This window comes from Manacus vitellinus, unplaced genomic scaffold (genome assembly GCF_001715985.3).
Source record: "Manacus vitellinus isolate BGI_N305 unplaced genomic scaffold, ASM171598v3 scaffold_8_pilon, whole genome shotgun sequence".
In the NCBI taxonomy this organism is placed as follows: Eukaryota; Metazoa; Chordata; class Aves; order Passeriformes; family Pipridae; genus Manacus; species Manacus vitellinus.
The window spans coordinates 23,019,573-23,044,319 of NW_021940864.1; the positions used below are offsets into that span (position 1 = coordinate 23,019,573).

The 24,747-nt window shown below is 37.2% G+C and overlaps 1 protein-coding gene across 1 annotated transcript in view; it reads left to right on the forward strand.

Moving 5' to 3' along the window:
• SMYD3 (SET and MYND domain containing 3) overlaps positions 1–24,747 on the forward strand; it is a gene marked incomplete at its 5' end in the record, with an annotated part of 349,684 nt that overhangs the window by 301,413 nt on the left and 23,524 nt on the right. The window lies entirely within an intron of this gene.

A 24,747-nucleotide genomic window follows, 5' to 3' on the forward strand; every position in this document is an offset into this window, starting at 1 on the left:
TTTCTGCATACTCTATACATAGAATTTACAGAAAGGATAAAAAAAAGTCTTGCAAAATGCAATTTCAACTGGAAATTAAAAAGCTCCTGATCCTTATTTTGGGAAGGAGCCAAAGTGGTGAAGGATTTACTTTTCTTTTCTCCTAGTCAGTACCTATTCCTATGCTACCTGCTGGGAGGGTTTCTGAGTCTGATAGTCATTTGTTGCTAAGGAAGGATAGTCTAGGAGATCATACATCATGTGGTAGGTTTGAAATTGATTGGAGCCTGGAGCTGCAATGCAACTTTGGTCATCTAGTAGAGAAAGGGCAGGTGCTATCTGCTTTGGTCTGTGTTGTAAAAACTTTTAAGACTCAAATCTTTGGGTTCTAGATAGTTGCATTGTTTGTAACTAAGCGTAAGCCTGTCCCAAATGTCCAAATGTCATGTCATTCACACATGGATGTTCATTCTTGGTAAGGTATTTTTTGGAACATCCATTTCTCCTCCGGTGAAATACACCATGTAATGTTTCAGAACAAAGTGTGAGGAGCATGCTAGTGCTGAACAATATTGTCTGCTGTGAATATGAACATTTCAGATTTTGCATGTTTTCCCTAGTCAAATGGGGATGCCGTCATCATTCAGCATTTTGCCTGAGGAAATTCCATGTGGCAGTCTGTTTCTGAATAAAACTCTGGGCTCCACTTGAGAAACAACATAGTGTTTCAGAGCTTTCACTAAAAAGTGATTATCAATAAAACCTGCATAGGCTGTGGTACATCACAGTGGTAGAGTAGCACTGTGTTCATAATGATTATTCCTTTTCACAGAGGAGGACATGAATACCTACAAATTTTCACATTTCTGCAGGGTGAAATTCATGTCGAGCATGTCCCACTTAACCTTTTAAACATGGCTTATGTAGTACTGCAGCAGAACATGCTTCCTGCCAGCTTTCTACCATGTGGCATGCTCCAGATGAACAGAATAGTCTGCCTGTTTAAATGTTCCCTTATTAAATAAAAAACCCGAACCTCACTGTTTTTCATTTGGTTTGGGTTTCTTTATAACTCAGTTAGCTCAGTTCTTCACAACTGAAAACTGAGTATTTTTTTCTGCAGACATTACTGAGAGCAGAGATTACAGTGAGACTGAGTGCAATTTTACCAGATAATTTAATAAAGCTTTCTTTGTTTTGCTTGTGGAAGTGTACTGTAGTTTTCAAGCTGTTTAATGCAGCAGTTTGGAGATGAAGGAAAGGGTTCAACTGTGCATCCAATTAGTATCTCTTAAGGAATGTTATTTACATGAGATATTTGACCTTTTTTGCACCTTGAAGAGCTTGTCCTCGTTCTATTCTCATCCAAAAGCATTATTTAAGAGTGATTTTCGGTTGTTGCTTTTTCTTTATACCTTCGAGTCATCACTACAAGCTTTGACACCTGAAACAAAATCCTCAGTTTCTCATTACAACAAATTGTGCCCTAAGCAGCAGGAGAGCAAATCCTAGGAAATCTTTTGGGATACATTGAATTTCTCCTGTTGAATCAATCTACTGCTTGGCTGCTCCTGTAGTTCCATTATAGCTACCTATTTTCCTTTCCTCAGCTCTGGAAAAAGTATTCATACAACTCTCCACAGGGAATCACCTGAGAATTCACACAGTCCATATAAATAGGAAATCATTGTTACAACTTTAAAGGCTCTGGAGATTTGGTCAAAACCACTTTTAATTTCAGGTAATGTGTTTATTGTGCATTTTCTATTTTTTTAGCAGCAGGATTAATTTTCAATGCTGTGTGACACATTGTATCGTAATGTATATTTTCATTATGATAGTTACTGACTTTTTCAGAATCATCCACTTCATGCAACTGGCAGAGATAGATGGCTAAACTACATAAAACTGATTTGTCATGCTGAATACCAGCCCCTATGTTTTAGGTAGTGACAATAACCTATGAGGAGCATTGTTTAGGACCTCTGAAATGTTTTTAGAACTTCCAAAAGAAGGGGAGAGGTAGTGTCTGCCAAGATGAAAAGCTGCCTCCTCTCTTTGTGCTGAAAAATAGCTGTCTATTATTTGTTAAAACCTACATCTCCTTTCACTAAGCCAAGCCAGGTTTTACTTGTAAATGTCGCAGTAATAGCCTATCTGCCCAAGAGCCTTAACAAAAGTTAAGACATTTGCCTAAGTGAAAGCTGCCCCACGTCATAGTCAGCACTCAGCAGCTTGCAAAAATAAACTTCCTTTCAAAAATCCTCATGAGCCTTAACCACAGAATAACAGAATATCAGCAAGAGTTGTTACATGGGTTTGTCATATCTCAGTTAGCACATTCACACTGGGCTGACTGCTGCTCATGAAGGATCAGATTCAGAGATACTGAGAAAGACAGATTTCCCTTAGGTTACCTCAGAGGAAGGACCCCAGCATTTAGCCCTTAAATTACTGAGAAGGCACATATGTTCTGGGGATTAGGCTTGGGGAGTTTTTTTCCGCTTGTCTCAAGTATTCTGTGCTTCACACTGCAGCCAGAGAATGGAATTATGCATCTGTTATAAAACTCTACTAGAGGTAGTCAGCTATTGTGACAAGAGTAATAGGAGGAAAGAAGTAACTACTTGATGCCATAGACCTACTGGATTTACCTACTGGATAAAGCCATGTCACCTCTTTGGGCTCTTGTGGCATCAGGTCTGGTGAGATTCTGATAGAGAGAGGACAAACGTTCATTGGTTTCTGTTCTGCACTGCTTATAATCCCCTGCTGAACTTCAAGCTAATGTAGAAGTCCCACTGATTTTCATATGGGTGGTTTTAATTAACAACCCTTCATCTCCACTGCTGCAGCATTAGAAGTTACTGGAGGGTTCCAGCATTAACAAGAGAAAATTCCTTCTTTTCATCGCATACAGAAGAGTTGTGCAAAAGTGCTGTTCTGGCTCTTCCTCTGGCAGCCTTGCACATCCTTCCTCCTCCATCCTCTCTCTGCTGAGTCAGCACTGATACAGGGATTGTGCTGATGTGTCTGTTCTGCTTCTGGAGTGGGAGGGAACTGGGTAGGTGCGAGCATCCCATATTTGTGTTACCTGTGCATCATTTGTCTGCCCTTCTACCTTCTCCTATTCTCTTCCAGTGACAATTTGAAGTACCAATTACTTCACCTTTCCTCAATGACTGAGTTCTTCTAGGGAACAGGGAAAGCAATCCCAGTGAGCGCAGTTTTGGATTGTTTTGCAAAGAACTGGGTTTAAGAATAGTGGCTGGGATGTGGGATGTTCTTGTTGAGTATTTTCTGAGAATAGGCTTGAATTTTCATTGAGTGAATTAAACACGAGCCAGGGATTTTTGATTTAGAATTACGCAGATTAAAAATTGAAGGTTGCTGAAGTATCCCTTCCATGAGTCCTGATCTTGTAAAAAAGCCAAAAATAGCTGTAGAACCTAATATTCTTGGAAAAAAATCTAAACCTATTTTCTCTTCTTCAAGAAGGCTCTCCAACAAAGAGGTTGATTTTCTTTTGATCCGATTTTGCCCCCTTTTTGAATGCATTTTACAAAAAAAAATTCCTGCTTTTACAACTATGTGTTTTGCAATACACACATGGTATACTCAGTAACTGAAAATAATTTTTTTCATCAAGTATATATGGTTCTTTACTGAGTTTAACAGACTCCTGAGTCCTGGCTAGTTCTGAGGCACTTGAATTGAATTTACATTGAAAGTTAGACTGCCTAAAATTATCTTAAAAAGTTATCACTGCAGTGATAACTAGGGCCACTGGGGGATGCTACTGCTTAAGGGTTACAGCCGGGATTCGGCGCCAGTCGGCACCCTGGTTGTGGGAGGTCCCCTGAGGACTCGTGCCTGGCTGGCAGATTTCTGAACCTACAGACTACTAATTCAGTGACCAAAGTTCAGTGTCTTAATCATAAACCATCAGTTGTAAACATAAATCTTACCTCTGGGATAGAGGGAGAGAAAAATGTGAAGGTGGAGAAGGCAATTCAAAGAAAGAATGAAACAAAGAATAGAAAGAATAAAATCTACCTTCTTCGCTTTGCTGGGGTTTTAGAAAATGCTCATGGTTAGAGAAAAATATGTCAAAAGAAGAGGAAAACCCAGTATAAATTAGAGAGTGTATTGTCTTGGGTTCATTGTTGATAATTCTTCCAAAAGACATGTTTCTAGCAATATTTGCACAACTTTTGGCTTCAGTGTACCTATTTTATAGATAAACAGGAGAATGTCTGTCACTGGGCAATATATTTAGGAATCCCTTAAAACACTTCAGCAGCCCACTTAGGTCTTCCATTCTTCCCCTCTTCCTTCCCCTTCAGTCCCAACAGCCTTTTCCAAAAATGAAAAAGAAAGGTTTTATGACTGGTCTGGTGCCCAAGTTATCTACATCCTAATCGATCCATTTCCGACATAAGAAATGGATTTTCTGGTTTGCTGTTTGTCTGCATAGCACCACCACCTTGGATTCTTTGGTTCTTTCCTAGTGGTTTTTCTTGCATCTTTCCATCACAACTATGTGTTGTTCCCCAAAGTGATGCTGACCTGCATAATCCTCGATGACTTCTGCGAACGCACACTCCCATAGATGCTCCATCATCTACCTTTCCTCCTTTTCACATATTGTGTGTATGGGTAGAATTTCTTACTATTCTGTCCAGTCATGCCAGCTCTTTTTCAGATATGATTTTGATGACACTAGTTTGCCAAATATACTCTATCACACATGAGTAGAAGTTCAGCAACATCAGTGTTAATTCAGTTTATATCACATTTCTTAGGTAGACTAAGATTTTCTTAAATATCTCCATCGCTGCAATATTTTTTCTGTCAGTGTTCATCTGGTCACTCTATATTTCTATACTGGTGCTTACTATCTTCAGTTTGAGCTTCTAGTTTCAGGTTTAGTTTTAGTTTCACCTTTCACTTATGCCAGGAGCTATTTGAATCTGAATTTTACAGATAGTGATCTCCTAGTGATGTTAGTGAACTAAATTACTGAGTTTCCCAGAGTTTCGTTTTTCTCTGACACAACTACAAGTGCTATTTCTCCATCTCTCACATAGCATTTCCAGGGTGTTTTTAGACACTTCTTAAAAGAACTGTGTTCTTTCCAATGATAACTTTATCTGTAGAGATTTATTTTCTTTTTCTTCACTGTAGGATCTCTTTCAGATTAAGATGTTAACCATTCAGGAGTTCAGGCTTTATCTCAAATAAGGGTTTTAGTCCTAGTCTATCTGCCTACCAGAACTGAAAGATTCAGTTTGGCTTTCATTTTTGTTGGTTTGAATTTTTTTAACCTAAGTAGTAATAGTTGGTGTCTTTGTCTTGTAATAAAGGGATCCTTTTTTTCCTTTTCATACATGCATGCTTGCAATTTGACTTATGCAGCCCTTACCTGAGCTGTTTTCATTAGTCTGCTTGCTATTACACACTAATTAAAGGACACACGTGAATAAAATTGAAGCGAGTGTTAAACATATATTAAGAAAATACAAAGCTCTCGTATACTAGCCTCCCAGTGCATGAATGGATATTACAAAGACCTGTGTGCTGTGAAAAATTGCAGCATAGTTATTCAGCTGGAATGATTTTGAGAACAATTTTGGGGAATTCACAGTGTCTGTATGAATTTTGCTAAGAAGAAAAGGGTGGAGTTGATGACATACAGATTCTAAACAAAGGTTTGTTTAGAACCTGAACTAAAATAGAATTGGGGAGTGATGTCAAGGGAACAATTAGCAGTTAAAGAATAGAGCCATAAGAAGCATATGTGGAGTTTTGCATTCCTTTGACAATAACTGAGCATTGCTTTGCAAAAGCTATGCTAGAGACAAGTTATGGTGAAAAGTGAGACAAAGGGGAGGAGAATCATTAAAAAAGAAGGACAAACTTACAATTCTATCTCTGATGAAAGAGAAAAAAAAGAGAGGTCATGCAGGAAATAGAAGCAGAGAAGTTGTAAGGAACAATGCATTTTCTGAGGGGAGAATTAGGAAGAGTCTGATTTAGTCAGAAAATATCTATTTCTTTGTTTGAATAAATTGTTAGTTTGAGTTGAGGAGGCATAGAGTGGAGACTTGGCAGTACTTTTAAGGAGGAAATCAATTAAGAGTTTCTTGTGGTGGGGATGTGAACAGTAGTGAAAAAGGAAAGTTGGGGTATTTAAGTGAGAAAACAGTCTAAGCGACATTAGAGATAAAGTCTGAGAAAGGTTAAAAAGCAGTATTTTTTTTCTATTGAAAAATCGGAAAAGTTACTGAAAAGAAAAAACATAGTCATGAGGAAGAGAAGAGGAAAGAAGCAGGAAATAAGGAGAGCAAAGAAATTGAATAATATAGAGTTTGTTCAAAGGGTGAATCAATGAGATTGACCAGGGACAGTGAGTGATGTGAAGACAGTACTTTGAAGGGGGCATGCAGACCCTGAAAACTGAAGTATTGTCAAATAAGAACTGTGCTAAGGAATTAATAAATTCCAAGTCAGATGATCCATCCACCAGGAAAACCAGAGAGTGAAGATCAGAGAAGCTCTGTAATAAAATAGATGATGCTGAGTAAAGCTGAAATTTCCCAGACGGATATTGGCAGGAAAGGAAGAGGAAAGAAAGAATATGCAGATGAGAGGAAATTGTAAATTACTGCAGTGAGCAAATCCTGGAGACCACACATTTACTGATGTGATGGTAGACTACAAGCTCACCAGATCTTGAATTTACCCATTAAAGGGCTAAAATGTAATGGAAGATCTTATTAGGAATGCATTACTCAGATGTTCCTGAAAACCAGAAATATCTTTATTTTCAGTTCCTGTGTTTACTGAGCTTGTGCATAATGTTACCTTGGTTGTACAGATTCATGCATACTCCTATCCAACATGTCAAATCTCTATGAACTATATTTGTCTTGCCTTGGTCAGGGTGTGTTAGTAAGTTTTCCTTAACCCCCTAAAACCATAAAATCCAGTCCTTCTATACAGAGAACATTGGAAGTATCAAAACTAATTCTAAATTATCTAAACTAATTCTAAATTATCGAATCTTGGTATGAGAAATGACACAGCCACATTAGGATAGCACTCTGCCTCATATAATTACCAGTAGAATTATGCCACAGGGGGCTACTCAAGGAAATGCTGAGAATATTGACTGCTACATAAGCATTGGTTGTGCTACCTCATAAATACAACAGTTCCTGGCCTTCAGAAATTTAGTCAATGGCTAATCTTCTCCTTACTTATCTGTACAACATCTAATATGGAATTATGCAATTTTGAGTGAGAGTTCATGTTGTGTTGTGACCCTATGTTCACTAGTAAAATCCTTCTGCATGTATTCCCTTGGCTGCCACCGAAGGTGCTTCTTCCTTCCTTTCTACTCTAGTTTTCTATTAGAAATTCTATCTGCTTTAGGCCAGAATCCCAAACACTATCTGTTGGTATCTAATCCTGAGATGTTTGTCAGCCTTCAGACAAACCAGTTCCATGGTTAAGCAGGTGATTCAGTGCTTCTCCTCTCCCAGATGTCCTTGTCTTCTCCTGAGTATACTGGAACCTCTTTCCTCAGGTTCAGTTTGTCATTTCATCATCAGGCAAGACACACCACACCTTTACTGTGGTGAATTTGAAGATGAAAGTAAGAAGTAAGAAACAAAAAGCAGATGATTGTTTGTAGACAGCTGAAAAAAGACAGTAACTGATTAGAAATGCTGGAAGGCTAACAAAAGGCAGGCTATAGCACTACTAAGAAAAAAAGGCTCAGAGAAACAGAAAGAAACTGCCACAAAAAGGGCCACAAAAACTGACAAAAGTAAGAGCAAGATAAATATATCAAAGAGGAAAAACTCACCCTCATAAAATGGTGCAATTCTACTAATTAATAATAAAAAATATGTATTTTACAACAAAATAAAGTCATCTTGGAGGAAAACTGAGGTATTCAAGGCACACACGAGCAGTAAAGGAAGAGTATAGGTATAGGGTATAGGCAACCAAAGAACAACGACAAGAAGCATAGAAATATCAAAATTAGGTAGGAAAAGCCTTTTTTTAAAACTTCTCCCCATCCTCACAAAGAATAAAAAAGAGAGAGGGCAAAGAAAAAAGGATGCTGCCACAGTTTCAAAAAACTTTGCTAAAGGAAAAATCAGCTTTTTCTAGCCATGCAGTGTGTTCTTGGAAGATATGGCTGATGGGCTGCCAGAAGGAAAGGTAAAGTTCTGGAATCAAAGTGTGTTCATTACAACAACATCATGAATTCATTTCATATTAATTCAGGTATGTTGAATGATGCACACCAAGGATTTAATGTACTTTCAAAGCTGGCCAGCGCTTCAGAAGTCTTCTGAAAACTGACAAAAGTGACAACCAACAAGTAGAAGCATCCTGAACCAGGTCTTTCTACTAGAATCATTGTTGATGAACTAGAAAAGAGAAAGAGAAAAGAAAATATTTTCATGCAATAGTGTGCTTGGCAGACTTTAAAAAATGGAATTAGATCCTACATTGCTGCAAAACAAAAGACCCAGTATATACAGTCATAAAAAGGAAAAAATATTTAGCATGTTAATTTTCTCAACATATGGGGAATGTGCAAGATTTACCAAAGCATTTTGTGGAAAACTTTGCTTTAGACAGTAGCACAAAGTAGCTGTTTTTAAAATGTGTATGTAAATACAACTGGAGACCTTGCTGAGGGAGAATGGGAAATTCCTGCATGTTGCAATTTGAGGTATTCTGAAACATAGACATTGTGTCCTATGAAACACAGTGTAACTTCTCCAATCTTACCAAAAAATCCCACAAAGTAACTTATGACCAGGGAAATGTCCTACTAGTTAGTTGCTTGCTCTCATGACAATAGGTAAAGATAAGTTATCTTAGATATTTGTCTCAGTACTGCACTGTCATAAGGCCTTTTATTTTTTAAGGGATTTCAAAATGCGTAACCAAGTTGGGTAATATTACCTCTACCAATTCAACATCTCAGAATTTTGAGATGAAAAACAGGTTTACATGCTTACAGTAAGATAACGTCCTGAATGCATACTCAAGCTTTATCTGTTGCTACCTGTCTGGATACAGTTCATCTGCGTATTGTCTTGCTGGCAAGTTTGCAGTGCAAATGAGCTCTACCAATGCTGGATATTTATCAAGAGATGCTATCAAATTGTGCAAGGTTGCTTGTGCCAGTAGAGAGAAAAACAGAGGTGGGGGGAAGGTCTTTTCCATGTAAGAGAGCATTGACATAATCTCTGATACAAATAAAAAGTATATTGACTTTAACTGAAATTGTTAATTTCATTAAGTACCCCGTGTTTTCAACCCCCTGCCTTGCTCTGAGACCAGCATTGTGCCAGGGAGGTACTCCTGTCTTCTGATACCTTGAGGAAAACAAGAAAATACAGTGGTTAACCTTTGATGTGTTCAACTGTGTCCATCAAAGAACAACTAACTCCAAGTATTGCAGCAGGACAGGATTTTTCCCATCCCATTTGCAGGGGTGAGGACTTTCACTGTGCTTTTGAAAGTGAAACACCAGGGTAGAGAGCATTTACTGCATCCAGTGACACTAAGAAAAACCCACAGTGAGTTGTACTCAGACCCTGCTAAGCTAAGCAAGGGAAGAGTAACAACGAAGTTGCTCATAAATCAAAAGGACACATCTCCATGGAAATCAGAGGTGGCTTGTAGATTCCAGTTTCACCATGGCACTCAGCAACATACAATTCAATGGCAAAAACCCTTCACTGAGGGTCAGTCTTTTCTTCCAAGTAACAAGGGCAGGACAAGAGAAATGGATGTCCAGTTGTGCCAGGGAGGTTTAGATAGGATATTAGGAAAAATTTCTTCACTGAAAGGGTGATCAGACATTGCAATAGGCTGCCAGGGAAGCAATGGAATAACTGTCCATGGAAGTATTCAAAAGGTGTCTGGATGTAGCACTTGTGGATGTGGTTTATTGATGAACACGGTAGTTCTGGGTTAACAGTTTGACTCAGTGATCTTAGTGGTCTTTTCCAACTTTTATGATTCTAAGATTCACTGTTGGTGATAATGGTGTGATGTACATAATGGGGGATCGGTCTGCTTAGGGAGTGAATTACTAAGTTTTCTTCTGTAAAATCTATTTCAAAAATCAGAACTGGATAAATATTTACCAGGTTGAATATGGAAGAAAATTTACTTACAATTTCTCTGCTATTTAGCCCTTCCTTTTTGTGTCCTGTATTTAAGCATAAAACCAGGTGAAGTTGTTGACTGCTCTGAACCATTTGAACTTGGTTTACATCAAGTAAGGATGCAAAGGATTTTCCATGAAACTTCACCTTTCTCTCAAGCACAGATGCAGATATTCATAGTGTATGTTCACATTTTGCATACACTCACATGAGTTCCTCTTGTTGTCACTGCTTCCTAACCAGGTAAATTCACAATTAACTGAATTGGTGATATATTTAGAAAGTTGGTTTGTATGTTTCTTCAGGTATTTTTGCTATTGTTTTTTGTATCTGTTTCTTATTCCCTGTCTTTGCAGTCATTTTATCAATATTTCTTTGTAATGGCTTCAAGCCAATATACGCTTAAGCCATACAAGTTGGCTTCCAGTAAAGGGCACAATCCTTAGACCATTTCTGCACACTCCTAGGTGGCTCATCCCTAGCCCACAGGGCTACCCTTTGGCAAATTTCTGCTTGCTTTTGTTTAACTGAGGTTAACAAAAGTAATTTGATTTCCAGAGTCTTTGGCAGTACCAGTGACAGAGATGGCTTATATAGAGATACCTTAGCCTGTTCCTCAAACAGAGTTGGTGTGTTGTATTCAAGACCATAACACTACCCCAACTTGTGATTAAGTGCTTAGTGAGTTCCATTTCCTTATAAGAACATGTGTAAGAACCCAAGAATGTATGCCACAAGTGAACTAAGCATTAATCTGTCAGCAGCTTAAGTGTGTTTGGGATAGTGCAATGGAAATATGTGGTAAAGTGACACAGTGTTTGTTCTCCGGGAAGCACTTAAGAGCAGATGGAACCTGTAAAATAGATTGATTTGTGCAAGCATGCAGCTTCTATCAGATTTGTTTGATGCTTACTTGTTTTAACCCAAATAAACACAGGCCACATATGCTTGAATTTCCAGTAAGGTGCTGGTAGCTAAATGTGAGGAACCCAACATTAATAGGTGCACAGAAATTCATCAAGAAGGAACTTTTGTTTGAAAGACATGCTTCTCTTCTAAAATAATGAGGTGGGTAAAAATCACTGAATCATTGAGGGTTTATCCTAAGGAACTGAAAAAAAAGATTAGGGATTCTACAACAACATAAAGAATAAGACACTGGAGTCTCATTACAGTTCAGTGGAAAATTAAGTCCATAGCAGGCATGTCTTAAAATTCTAGCATCTGTAAAAATGAGGTAGAGTTGTATGGAAATTATATAAAAAACCTGTAACATTTAATTAAAAAAATGTTAAGCATCCTACAGATCTGTTGAAGCATACTGTAAAACTCTGCAGACAATGGATGTAGTTGTAAGTTGAATTCCACTAGGGTATGTATGTAAGGAAGACATTATATTTATATCCTTGAAGGTGACTTTCTAATCTCCACCATTTGCTAATCTGAAGAAATAATAAACCCCACATCAAAGCTTCACCATAGTCACTACTCCAAGGATTTTAAGCTGTGTGCCATTATGACAGTGACAATTTAGTTTTTCTGTTCCAAAATTTGCACCAAGTTAAACATTGGCATGGAATTTTCAAGCAGCCTGCATTGACATTTATCCTATTGTATTATACTGAACTAAATCAGCTTAATAAGTGAAGAAAGGCTAGATTTTCAGAAGCTTGGGGTTTTTTTTATTTTTTGAAAACAAGCAAATCAATGTGCCTCCCAAAATTAAAAAAGACTATGGATTTCTACTGTCTTGCCTTCTGTGTAGTGCAGGATTTCTGTACCTGTAGCAAAGATCTTGTTTCATCTGATTGCGAGAAATTTGCCTGGAGTGAGAGGAGTAAGAAATAATATTAAAAATGGAAATATAATTCTACTCATGAGTTATGTGTGCTGGAGTCTTCAATTAACTTTAAAAACTACATTTTATATGTTCTTCAGGGTATGGTATATGATATCCTGTTGGGCTAGTTTGCTGTTGGTGAGAGGACATATCGTTAGCATGCTTTTGAAAGGCTCAATAAATGTCATACCTTTTCAAACCTAAGTGAATCTTGACTACACAAATCATGGGAAAACCTGTATAGCTGCAGAAAAAAAACCAGAACCAAACCCTCAATTTTTCCCAGCAATAGCGTGTCATGCATCTTCTTTCCACCCAGAGGACTGGAGAGCAGAATGGCAAGGGTCAGGGATGTGCTGAAAGATTGCCGTACGTTGCCCCAGTAAGAGCTCAGTCTTGCAGTAACCTCTAAGAAATTAAAGACATTTCAGTGTCAATGAGGCTTCTGTGATTGTGTTGTCTGTCTTTGCTTGTTGGTGCTACCTAGCAATTTGCATAAAGACAGAGATGTCAAGCGTATGAAGTTCCCACAAGTCTATAGAAAATAAGAGGCCACATAGAGAGTGCCTATAAAGGGAGAAGTTAAGCTCATATTTGAATGTATTAGTAGACACCAAGATGTCCACATAACAAAAAGCAGTTTTTAATATCCTGGTGGAGGTGAAAAAGCTTCAAATCTATCTTATTATGGTAGCATAGAACAACCATGAATCACAAGGAGTTTGATAAATTTAGGTGCTCCTACAATTGCTTCTCACCTCAGTGGCACTGCTATGGACAGAAGCTAAGCCCCTTCTCACCACCATTGGGGAAGGGGAGAAGGTGCAGGGAACATGAAAGAGGCATAAATAGCAACCAGTGTATTTGTTTCTGCTGAGGCCCATATTTCTCTTAGAAATGATGACATCAGAGCTCAACATCTGCATTTTACACGCATAGTGCTCTGAGATACTGCATCTCAATGAATGCTTTAGAATTTGCTCAGTATCAGTGAAAACATTTGCTTTCCTGCCTGCTTTTTGTGCTAAGAATTTTTGATTTGTTATGTTATAATTATTTTGTTTTATTTTTAATGTATAGAGCAAAAAAAATTACCAGAGTAAAAATAGGGCAAAAAATTTTAAAAACAAGGAAAATCTTGAATCCTGCCTGCAGCTTCAGTGTTACTTGAAGTTTAAGTGGAAGAAAAAGTCATTGCATATACAGCCATTCTTAGTACACTGCCTGGATGAGGTTGAGAGGTTTTGTCAAGTCTGCATTCCTTTATACATCAAAGTCAACACAGTCTTTGGTTAATGTTCTTGGAAAAAATTCAAAGCCATCAAGTGGAATACTTGGCACTGTTGTAGTTATTGGAAAAGTTCTCTTGGCTTCCTTAAGGCTAGAGTTTCATCTAGCTAGTTCTCTTATGCTAGTTCTAGGTCAGTCAGCTGTAGATGGCTTATGGATGAGTCATATGCAAGTGTCCCCCATACCTTCAGAGATGTCAAGTCTCACATGCTGGGAGGAAACTTGGTCTTCTGACCTCTCTGTGTCTATTGCACCTGATAATAAGGATCCCCAGGAAAAGTTAGCTGGAATAATTTATTGCTAGATGATTCAGGAGCAATGCAGTGACAGGTCTTCCTCTCTTATGTGCCTGGAAGTACAGTCAGTCACACACTCATACATATGTCATCCAATGCATGAATCTTGTGTGTGTGATTCCTGTAGTGTGTTTCTTTTCCTCAATTCTTTATGGGTTAGTACACTTTCATAAATTCAAGACCTGACTCCTTTCACATACATAATTTTTAAATTAGCAAACTCCTCTGGAAGAGAGCTGCACGTATGACTTTTGTTCACTGTAGGAGTTTTTGTTGCAATGTGTTGACAGATGTTTCTATTTCCCCCTGAGTTCAGTGAAGCATCATCTGCTCTTTAATTTCAGTGTAGCCACATTTTGCAATTTTACTTTATTCTCAGTAGTTGAAGATACCTGCTTTTCACAGTCTGATGGAGATTACAAATTCTTTTATCATGTAACCCAGACAAAACAGTAACTTAGAAACCAGAGAAGATTTCGTGCTCTTCACTGTGTAATGCACCTTCTTATGCTGAGCAAAAGAATTATGGATAATTAAAAAGCCACTATTACCAGGCTGAGGGTTTTTTAGTTATTACCCTTTAACTTTACATCCGTAATGAAAACTACTGAATGCAAGTTCATGGAAATAAAAGGTGAACTTACAATCATGACTTTTGAAACTCTCCAACTACAATACTTTCACCTTCTTGAAAAGCACACTGCATTGTAGGAGTTTGTCACAAATTGTGACAGTCCTTAAGAAGCTAGTATTTCTGTACTTAACATTTCTCAGAAACTTTTTTTTTTTTACAGGGAGTATGTATAGGGCCAAAACATCCCAAGATTTTGTATCCATTGTTGTGAAGATAGATATTTGCATGACTGCCATCTTTTTCTTTACTCTTTTACAACTTTTGTTTTTCAGTGACTTCAGACTTTTTAGTTGAAAATATTTTTAACAATAAAACAAAGATAGGTTGGTCGATCAGAGGGGCCAGAGGTAATGATGCTATTTAACTTGGAGTAATAGAAAAATGAAGTCAGTGTGTAGTTAGTGAGAATAAATCTAGCCTCTGACTGATGCTGGTAATTTGTTATTTGTGGAAGTGTTGGGGATAGCTCATCACAATCTGAAGGAGCAAGCCCTGATTTATGTACCTCTTTTTTTTAATAGCTTCCACCATTGTTCCATCTCCAGTGTGAAAATATCCGTGATTTTGTACATGATCTGCCTTCTGTGTCACCACACGTTGTCCTGTTTCATCCCTAACACCAACCTCTGCAAGCCTTTTGTCCAGGCTATCACTGACCTTTAACTTTTTGCTGGTGCAAATCATAGCAGTGACCAGAGTCAAGGGATACTTATGTAAGATATATCCAGCCTTCTCTATCTAATAAGAATACTGCATTATTTCATTTAAAAAAATAAATTAAATAGACCTACTTTGTAGAATGTTGTCTGGTTTATTCTCCTCCTGAAGATAGCTTGCTAATAACAGTCACTTGGGAGATCTGGTTTTCTTCTTTGCATTTAAATGTTTGCTTTCCTGAAGTGCTATCTATAAATGTACAAGCATACAGAAAAGTTTGTTGTCGACTGTGATCGACACTGGGATAACTTCTGGCTGTAAAAAGCTCCAGGCAGTGGCATGTTAGCTCTAAAGGAAAAAATACTATCATGCCAGTGCTCAAAAATTGAGTTGTTAACTGGCCTCCAGAACTAAGGAAGCTGTTTTCCAATACATTTTTCTCTCTGACTGACTTACTTTTTATGCTGATTGACTGAATGATAGCTATGCTGCAGTGTTCATGTAGTGCCTATTACACATCAGAGATTCTCTAGAATTCAATGTGGGCATAATGGATTTTATAGTGCACAAACCAGAGTTTCCCAGAGTGGAGAATTTATAACATTTCTCCTGCATGCATTGCATTGTATCTGTCTCAGGGCAAAGCTCACACTTTTTTACCCTAGAGAATGTAGTATTGGTAGCTTTATCTTCTGCTATCTTAGTTTTTTAGATTACTAAAACACCTTTGAGATTTCTACTTCAGTGCCAAATTTAACTAAAATTGACCAATGGATTCAAAACTTACTAGAGAAGAACAGGCAAACAGATGATGACTCCATAAATCTTGTTATCAGGGTAAAAAAGGGATTCTTTTCCCTGGCTGTCACAGAAGATAAAGCCAGCAGGTCAAGGAAGAGCAAGCTAACAAGGACAGAGTATGACCAGGACATCAGTTCTTTCCAGCCTTAGATGATCTGACTACTGGTGGGCGAGTGACATGTTTCCAGTTCCCACATAATCTAGGCATTATCCAGAAACTGTGACAAGGAGGAGTTTTAATGAGGGATTTGCTGATACCTAACAAAGGAGTTTTATGGATGCATGTAGGAAGGTTCTTCCAGGTATGAAGGGCAGCTTGAGAGAAAGTACAGCAAGGAAAATTTGAAAGTTTAAACTTGGTAAGGTACCCTAGTGCTGATTAGATAGCTTTAGCTAATCAGTCTACTGATTGCAGTGGAGCATCAACTTCTTTTTGCAAAGGCAATTTTGGCAGCTGCCAAATCTCCAGGAGTTACTCTCTTTCCCACATGGCATTGTTCTCACATTTCCCTATCTCACATAACACCAAATACTATCTTCCTATTTCCTCACATTCCTACACATTTCAGGATACCTTCCCACCCCTGCCAACTCAGCTGTAGGCATGTGTTTCCTTTTCCAGATGCCAGCCTTTTTCTCTTAGAAGGCAAGCTACAAATGACAAGCAGCAGCACAGGATTTTCCTCCTGTATTTTCCCAGAAATACTATCACCACTTCCACTATGCTGATGATGTCCTGCTGCAGATGCTTTCCCACCATTTAAAACTGAGATATTTAAGTCAAGGGGAGAACCTTGCATAACCCAAAGCAATCCTCAAGGTACCACATTCTGGGAATTGCTACATTAGGATATATCACAGTCTTGCATTTTGTAGTTCCCAGTAATGATTTTTCAGCATCTGAATGTGCCACTCCCACACAACATAATTCAACTCAACCAGAGGTTACTGGCCCCTATCACTGATATTGGGCCTGAACAGAACAAATTATTAGTAGAGCTGAGAAAGCAAAAAATAACAACAAATTTGTTTCCCAAAATTACTTCCTCCTTTGCCTTCAGAAGAACCATGAGCATATGTACAGCTTTCTCAGATTTATTTTTAGTGGAATTCTTCAAATAAGAGTTTTTTAGACTATTTTAGAATATTTTACTATATGGCTGTATTGTGAACCTTTAAAACTCAATGCTTAGTTTTTATCCCTCAAGTGAAAAGGCTTGCTGCCATACTAGCTGAGCACTGAGGCAGTTTCCAGCCAAATGTTGGTATTAAAAAATGGAGATAATTCTTTTGCAAATTTCTGCACAAGCACAAAGCCATCTTGGAATCCTTACTAATGGCTTTAATTATGGGAACCAAGCTTTAACTTTACCAATTCACACATATGACTGGAATATGCATGCTATGAATATTTATTATAGTAGAATTCAAGTTGTCATTGACTGTGAAACAAAATCAAGGACCTGATAAATTCAGTTAAAATGCAGACAAGTATGTTCCACTTCAATGCAAAGAACGGGATATTTTGTGCTGCTTCTAGCACTCTTCTGAAATGATGGAGGGAAAAATAAAGCAATGTGTACACTTCCAGATGCTGTTTAGATGGTCAAATGCTTTAAATATTTGCAAAATGATTTTTTTTCTGGGTGACAACAAATGAATGCTATCTGTAGAAGATCTGTATGGTCTAGTTAACGTTCTAGTTTACCTCTCTTCTGTGTCCCCAGCCCTGGTACTTCGCGCTTTCTGAGTGGCTCCTGACTTCTTAGAGCTACCCAAAATACTCCATCTAAACCATTCATTCTGAAAAAAAGAAAAGAGTAATGTAATATTTGTACTGGATCCAGCAGTACCATTAGCAAGAGTGATTAAAGTAAAAATTCAGATGTTCAAAATCTCTTCATGAACTTCTGGGTGAGATCAGGATGGTAAAGAAGTCTCCAGTTGAGCATGCAAAACCTGGTATTAGACCTGAGAGAGTTGATTCACTGGTTGCACCCACTGCTATGCAAGTTTGCTGACTTGTGTATATTTTTGTAGCCTATCTACCCAAGAAGAGGGAACTGGAACTGTACAAGTGTATTCATGGCACTCTGGAGGAGAGATGACAGTGGCCACTGTCTGCTCAGTAGAAAAAGCAGGGGAACATAGAAAATAGTCCAGGAAAGACTGTGATACATTTCCATTCTGGGGTTTAAAGATCTGTGAATGTTTGGTGTTAGAGGCAGTAAGGATCTCCTAACTAACCTCCCTTGGTTAAGGTTCTTCTTTTTCTCTTTATCTCAGTAGATGAGATAGGAGGTGTTTTGGATCAAGTTCTTTCCTCTCCCAAATTCTTTTTATACTCCTTACTGCTTCTTTAACTCTGTTTATCTTTATTTTTTTTGACTCCTCTCTCTGTTCCTTGCTGAAAAATGTAGGGGGGGAAGGCAGTGGCAGTGTGGGTGCATGGGACATGTATTCCTTAATTTCTTCTCCTTTATCCCCCATTACCTCAGCAACTTCAGATGATGCAAATGTGTGTCATAACTGTTGGCCTCTCCATTTACAGCAGGAGACAGAATAATAGCCCTCCTTCCAGTAGCTCCCATGAAAAAAGGATGAAGAGCTTAGAACTTAACTTCTTTTTTCTCCAAGGAAGAGATTGTTTCTGTCACAAAAAGTCCTCCTTCCCTACATGGTCATTTCTCCAACCAAGGTATCAGAGGACCTTTTTCATCTTCCAAGAATGTAAAGAGGAACAACATCCCCTGCTCAGGCAGTGCAGGAAAGAGGAAAATAGTTCACTAGAATGGCTGCTGCATTCCAAATGGCAGATGAGCATCTTCTCACCTGGTTAGAGGAAAATGAAACTGTGAGAGCATTGTCCAAATGTCATTAATTTCTGTGGGGTTTGGAAGTGGCTGTCAGAAGGTAGACTTTCACTATGGCCCAAGCATCCCCCACCCAAAGCGTCTGCAGACTCTCATGAATCAGAAAAACAGTTTCAAGAAAGACCTTTTTTTTTTTGGAAAGTAGCTTTACCCTTGTTACCCTTTTCAGCATTTCCTTCCCTAGGTTCATATGCTATCTCGAAAAAAAAGAAAAAAAGTTTGAAAAATAAAAGCTGAGTGTAGAAAGGGATTTATGTATTATAGCTTCTTGATCTGTCGATTCAGCTTTTTAGCTATACTAAGTTTCCTGTTGATACTATGTAACTTCCCCTTTACTTACATTTAAAAGGACCAGCAGCTCCCATGGAACTACCGTCTCTGACTACCATTTACATTTCTGGGCAAACTTACAATGAGGATGGTGCAACAAATGCTCCCACAGTGTTGCAATTGTGTGTCCCTAAGTGGTTGGTGGAGGGTTAAATGCATTCCCTTGCAGTACATGCTTTCTTATGAGTTTTCAGAGGTTTTTTATAAAGCTATTTTCTTTTCACCCCTTTCATCTATTTGTTGTGTATGCCCACATGACCTCCTGAAAATATAAACACACTCCTTTTATTTGCAGAGCCTATTATCAGCCTTGCCTTTAGCTTCATGATAAAGGTCAAGTAGATTAGTTAGGGAGGCTCTTGCCTTTCTAAATCCACATTGGTTATCTCCTTTTAGATAATTACTATCCATGTATTTCTCTAATGTGCCTCAGGGTATAGTTTCCATTCCTTGAATACTGCAAGGTTAAACTCATCTACATTTGACACATTTTGCTGGGTTTCAGCTCTGCTAACTGATTTAATACCACTGCTTTTGTGATTAGTCATCGTGGACAGTGGAAATAGAGCAAGTGCTCCTGAAGAATATTATTCTCCAATGCAAATCCTCTAAAAAACATTCGTGCTACAACAGCTAATGTTTCTGACTTTTCACTTAACAGTTTGTCAGCTATCCATGTTCTAATCTCTTCCTTCAGTGTTGTATTGCCTATGTAAATTCATGCTGTTTATGGAAAACCTGTGGGAATAAAGCAGCATAACAATAAGAAAGCGGTGACTAATATTAACCTCCCTATAACCTCTAGTCAGATTTTAAAATGCCACTGAAACATCAAGGCTTTCCAGGTTCTTACTTTAAAAAATAATATTCTAATATTAAAAAGCTCACATTTCACACTTGTCAGCAAAAAAAAGAAAAGGTATCATTGCAGATTTCTTTTATTTTGTACTCTTTCATCATGGTAATAATTGCAAGAGAAACTAGAGAGCTTAAACATATATAAACATGCAAGATGTCACTCAAAATTACTTACCTCCAATCAATGTTCCTTATTTATGAATTATCAAGTTGGATAACTGTGCTTTAATAGGTGCTTTATCCATAGTTAAACATGTGCCATTTTCCTGGTTTTCATTACTGCTTTTCATCAGAAAAGGATGTTTAAAATACTATCATTCTATAATATATATAATTCTATATAATATAGAGTACGTAGTATGGAGAAAATACAGTGTTCCTTTCAAGATCTTTCCTATGAAATTTGCCAATGAAAATATGTGGTTCTGCATCATTTAGACTTCAGTATAATATTAATTCTTGATGTGATAACAAAGTGAGAGCATTTTGATATTTCAGTTTTGACAGTACTGTATCTTCAGAGGCCAAATGTTTTCTTGTGTGGTGTACCTTTTCAGCAAAGCAGCAATGGGGATTTATCACAGTGAGTAGCACTGGTTCTTCTGATAATTCATATCACTATTTAATTCCTCCCTTAAAAAATGGAAAACATAATAGTAGTAGTAGTAGTAGTAGTAGTAGTAGTAGTAGTAGTAGTAATACAGTCCACATTGCTATGCCTTATGCAGATTTACTGAAGATAAGATTTCCTCATCCTCAGAGGGATATTTACATTTGTAACTAATGTTCATTTGTCGCTAATGCACGTGTCCTGTAGTCAAACATATTATTATAGTAAGGAGCACAAAGCTTTGAAAATATCTTTTACTTCCATCGCCTTTCAGTGAGCATGGACAAAAAGATTTCTCCCTGTCACACACTTACCATTCTTGCTAATTCCTCAGTGCTATGTACTAAATGTAATAGTATATATTGAATTAAATAATTCAGGCATACTTTGATACTTAGGAAGCTCTCCTGTGCTGGAGATCAGCATGAACAAAAGCCATTGAGGCCAAAACGAAGACATGCTTGTTTACGCATTTCCCCATAATGCTAAACAGAAACTCTTTTATAATGTAAGCTGGTTTTCAGTTCTGAGAAGATATAAGCATTACAGAGACTTTGTCACTATAATGTCCATTTTTCTGCTGTTCAGATGCCACTGTATGTATGTGATGTGTAGTATAAAACACAGCCTAGGCTGCAGTGTATCCAGCTTAACATTTTTCATTAACTATACACCCATTTAATGAAATCCTTCAAAATGTTGGAATGCTTTTATTCATAAAGGTTTCTCTATATATGTAATATTCTTTGCTATTCCTGAATTATTGCAACATCTCTGTAGAGGGAAATGTGGTCAATATTGCAAAATACAAAATATTTTTCAAATGCTAAAGCTCTGACCTTATAAAACAAAGAAGCAACCTTAAGTCAGACAGCCAAGAGCTTTATAGCAGTTTATGTAGCAGAACCCAAACAAAGGGGCAAATTTTTGCATTACCTTACCACTGATGTGAATGCTGCAGCTGCATTTCTGTATCCATATTCATTATTGCTAGTGTTCAAAAGAATCTTCTTTTTTTTTTTTTTTTTTTAAATTTTGGTAGAAACAGAAAGGAAGAATACTCAAGGCATCCATTATTTCTTTCCACAATTTGCTGGAAAGGGAAGAAGGTATTAAAAAATGAAGGCACACACATCTCATGCTATTCAACTGACTGATAATTAAAGTACCATTAAATTTTTTATGGTGTAGATTGTGTCTGTTTTCCAAAGAAATTAGAAACTGGGGCCTTTTGAGAATTGTGCTTTTAGCGTCTAGACATTTACTTCTACAGCATTTAGCAAATGTGTTCATGATGAAGTTTGCACATCCAACATACTTATAGGAGTTTACTGTGTAGATGGCTTCTCCCTTGGGAAGTGTGTTGTTCCTGTATAAATGCACTGTACTGAAGCTTTCCATATTTGTCAAATATTACTAAATGACAAGCGAAATCAATTCTTCTGTATCCTCATTTCAATTTGGAGAATCAAAACGTGGCACAAATTTTACCACAGTTAGAAGTCTGAGCCAACGTGACAGAAAACGGAGATCATGAGGTAATCTTAAATTATTAATACTGGCCAATATTCAGCAGAGTGAGCTTGATGTTCTGAGTTTCCTTCTCAAGGAGTCCTTGACAGTGCACTTTCTAAACTGGGAACCTGGGAAGATTAGGCTTCCCATCCAGGCTAGATGCCTGTGAACTGACAGTGTGAATACACTGTTGGGATAAATCCTACACTTACTGTCATGTAAGAGTTTTCTGAAGTCATGTTCAAATGTAGTAACAGAACTGGTTATTTGTTAACTCTTTAGAACCAACTGTAGGAAGCTCTGAAAAGAATTTAGACACATGTATAAAGCCCACATAAGTCAACTAAGTGGATGCTTAAGCACTTACTTTAAATGCTTTCCCAAATATGGAATTAGTGCTCAAATGCTTAGGTGCAGTGCAGTGTACACCACAAAGACATTAAGTGACCTCAGAGCATAGGCTGAAAGATACATAGACAGAATGCAATGTTTCCTAAAATAATCCAGTAACAATGTATACTAGAGAATTCTTATGGTGAGAAAAGGTACCAATTCTGCTTTCTTCAGGTACGGCAGAACATGTTATTTCTCGAGGGATTTAAATGAGGCAGTGACAATTTTGACAATTTGGCATGAAGTCAAACATAAGGAGACACAAAGAAAAATGCCTAGAAATTAAATTGAAAAAAAAAGTTTTCTCAAATCTGATATCATTAATAGGTCAGATAGGATCTGATGGGACAAGTTCAAATAGAATGCAAAGCCTGAATTCTCTGTGCTTTCAGTGCAAATTCCCCACATAAAGTATCTTTGACTTTTCTCCAGGAATTACAAACAGAATTATTCCCATAGTTTTTGCTTTATTTCATAATTTAATGTGGATCCAAGTAGTTGAATACTTTTCAAAATGTTTAATGTCAAATAAAAAACAACAAAACTGTTTTCTGGTAAATTCTGGGAGTAAGTAGAGATTCCAGATTTCCAGATTCTACCTTCCTTAGAAATGATGACTGATGCAGAAATGTAAAGGAATGGAGAAACCTGTAATTACTAAGAATCCATAAACCCTAAATAGTTGCTCATCAGGGACTAAGTTCCAACTCCATATATAATACCATAAACCCTAAATAGTTGCTCATCAGGGATTAAGTTCCAACTCCATATATAATACAATTTAATCATGCATTTTAAGTCTTATATATTTATGTGAACAAAACAGGTAATCGAAGGCTTGCGAGCTTAGTGCAGTATTTGTTCTGTTCCGTTTCCTGACATAGAAACAAATTTTATTGAGTACCACTAAAAGCTCTTCTTTTAAAGAGAGCAAGAGAGAGAAACAATCTTTTTCTTCAGAGAGTACCATCCATCTTCCTCTTAAAAGCAGTTTAACTGAGAAAATATAGTACTGTGGCCACTATTTCTTGCACTTGCTTTGTACATGTAACCACTTTGTTTTGCTGTGAGAAAGGGAAGAGTGACAAATACAATTGAGGTGGCAATGTCTGCAAATTTAGATTTTGATTTGCTAACAACCTCCTTAATGTTCAGATTTCAGCTATCTTGACAGGTATATTCATAGGGAATAAAATTCACATGCAGACAGACAGCCCCAGGCTTATGCACCATAGAAATCCTGTCTAAGCCTTCAAAATGTGCTTTAAGTGGGCTTAATTGATGTACAGGACCTGTACTGGCCCTTATACACGTGGGAGAACTGCTCCCAGTTTTTAAGCTTGAAATAATTAACTATTGCACTTTCCTTTAAAAATCTTTCATTCTTTTTGATCTGCTTCCTTTTTTTTCCTAGTAAACTGCTTTCATGCTGCCTTCTGTTTAAACACAAGACGAGTGGAATATTTGAGATCATGATATATATATTAGATATAAACACAAATTAAACATATGTTGGAAAGGTCAGTGTTCTATAAAAATTCAAATCAGATATTTGGATCTGATGAGGCACTGTGTGATCTGTGCAGTATGCACATGAGGATTGTGCAGAAAATCCACTAAACACGATTATGGGAAAGTACACATTTTTTAAAGGACAGAATTCATCACATCCCGTAAAAATTCTTGATGCATAGGTGGAGATTAGAATTACTATAGCAACTGATTGTGTGTTTGTTGGTAGTTTAGTATTTGCTAGTACATTAAACACAATATGCCATTTCTGACTAATACATCATAATTTATAGTTATTGCACCATCAATTTTGGATCAAAATGTAGCACAACCAGTTTATTAACCTAATAATGCAAAATATATTCTTGTATCTTGTTTACCCCTTGCCCCTTTTTGTCTAGTATCTTAAAGGATAAATCTTTTTTTTTTTTCTCCACATTAGCCAAATTTCTAGCTACCTCCTGTTTGTTTTGAGCAAGTCATGTAAAAAATATCAAATTTTATTCTGAGGAGAGGACAATTACATGATCATCATCATAGGATTTAATCTTTACATACGTTTTGGACCAATGTTCTGAAGAAAGAAGGGCTTTGGTTTTTTAAGTATACCATTGTTTAACCAATGCTTCTGCCTCAAGGGTAAATAACCCAAATAGATTTTAAAGTGCTTTAATTAGTCTTTTCAAATACCTGTGTTTTTCTCAATTTAATGCAGTCTGGTTGAGTTTGCTTTGGAAATTAATTAAGCTAAATATGAAATAATTCTATGTTATTTTTCAATTACAGAATCTACAACATGGCTGACGTGATTACTTTAAAATTCACACTATTAACGAATTCAAATTAACCTTGAAAGTCTATAGGTAGACAAGCTGTCTAATTCTAGTCTTATGCAGAAGAATTATGTCTATCCAACAATTGTCATTATTTCCAAACTCCTCCTGAAAACGTGTG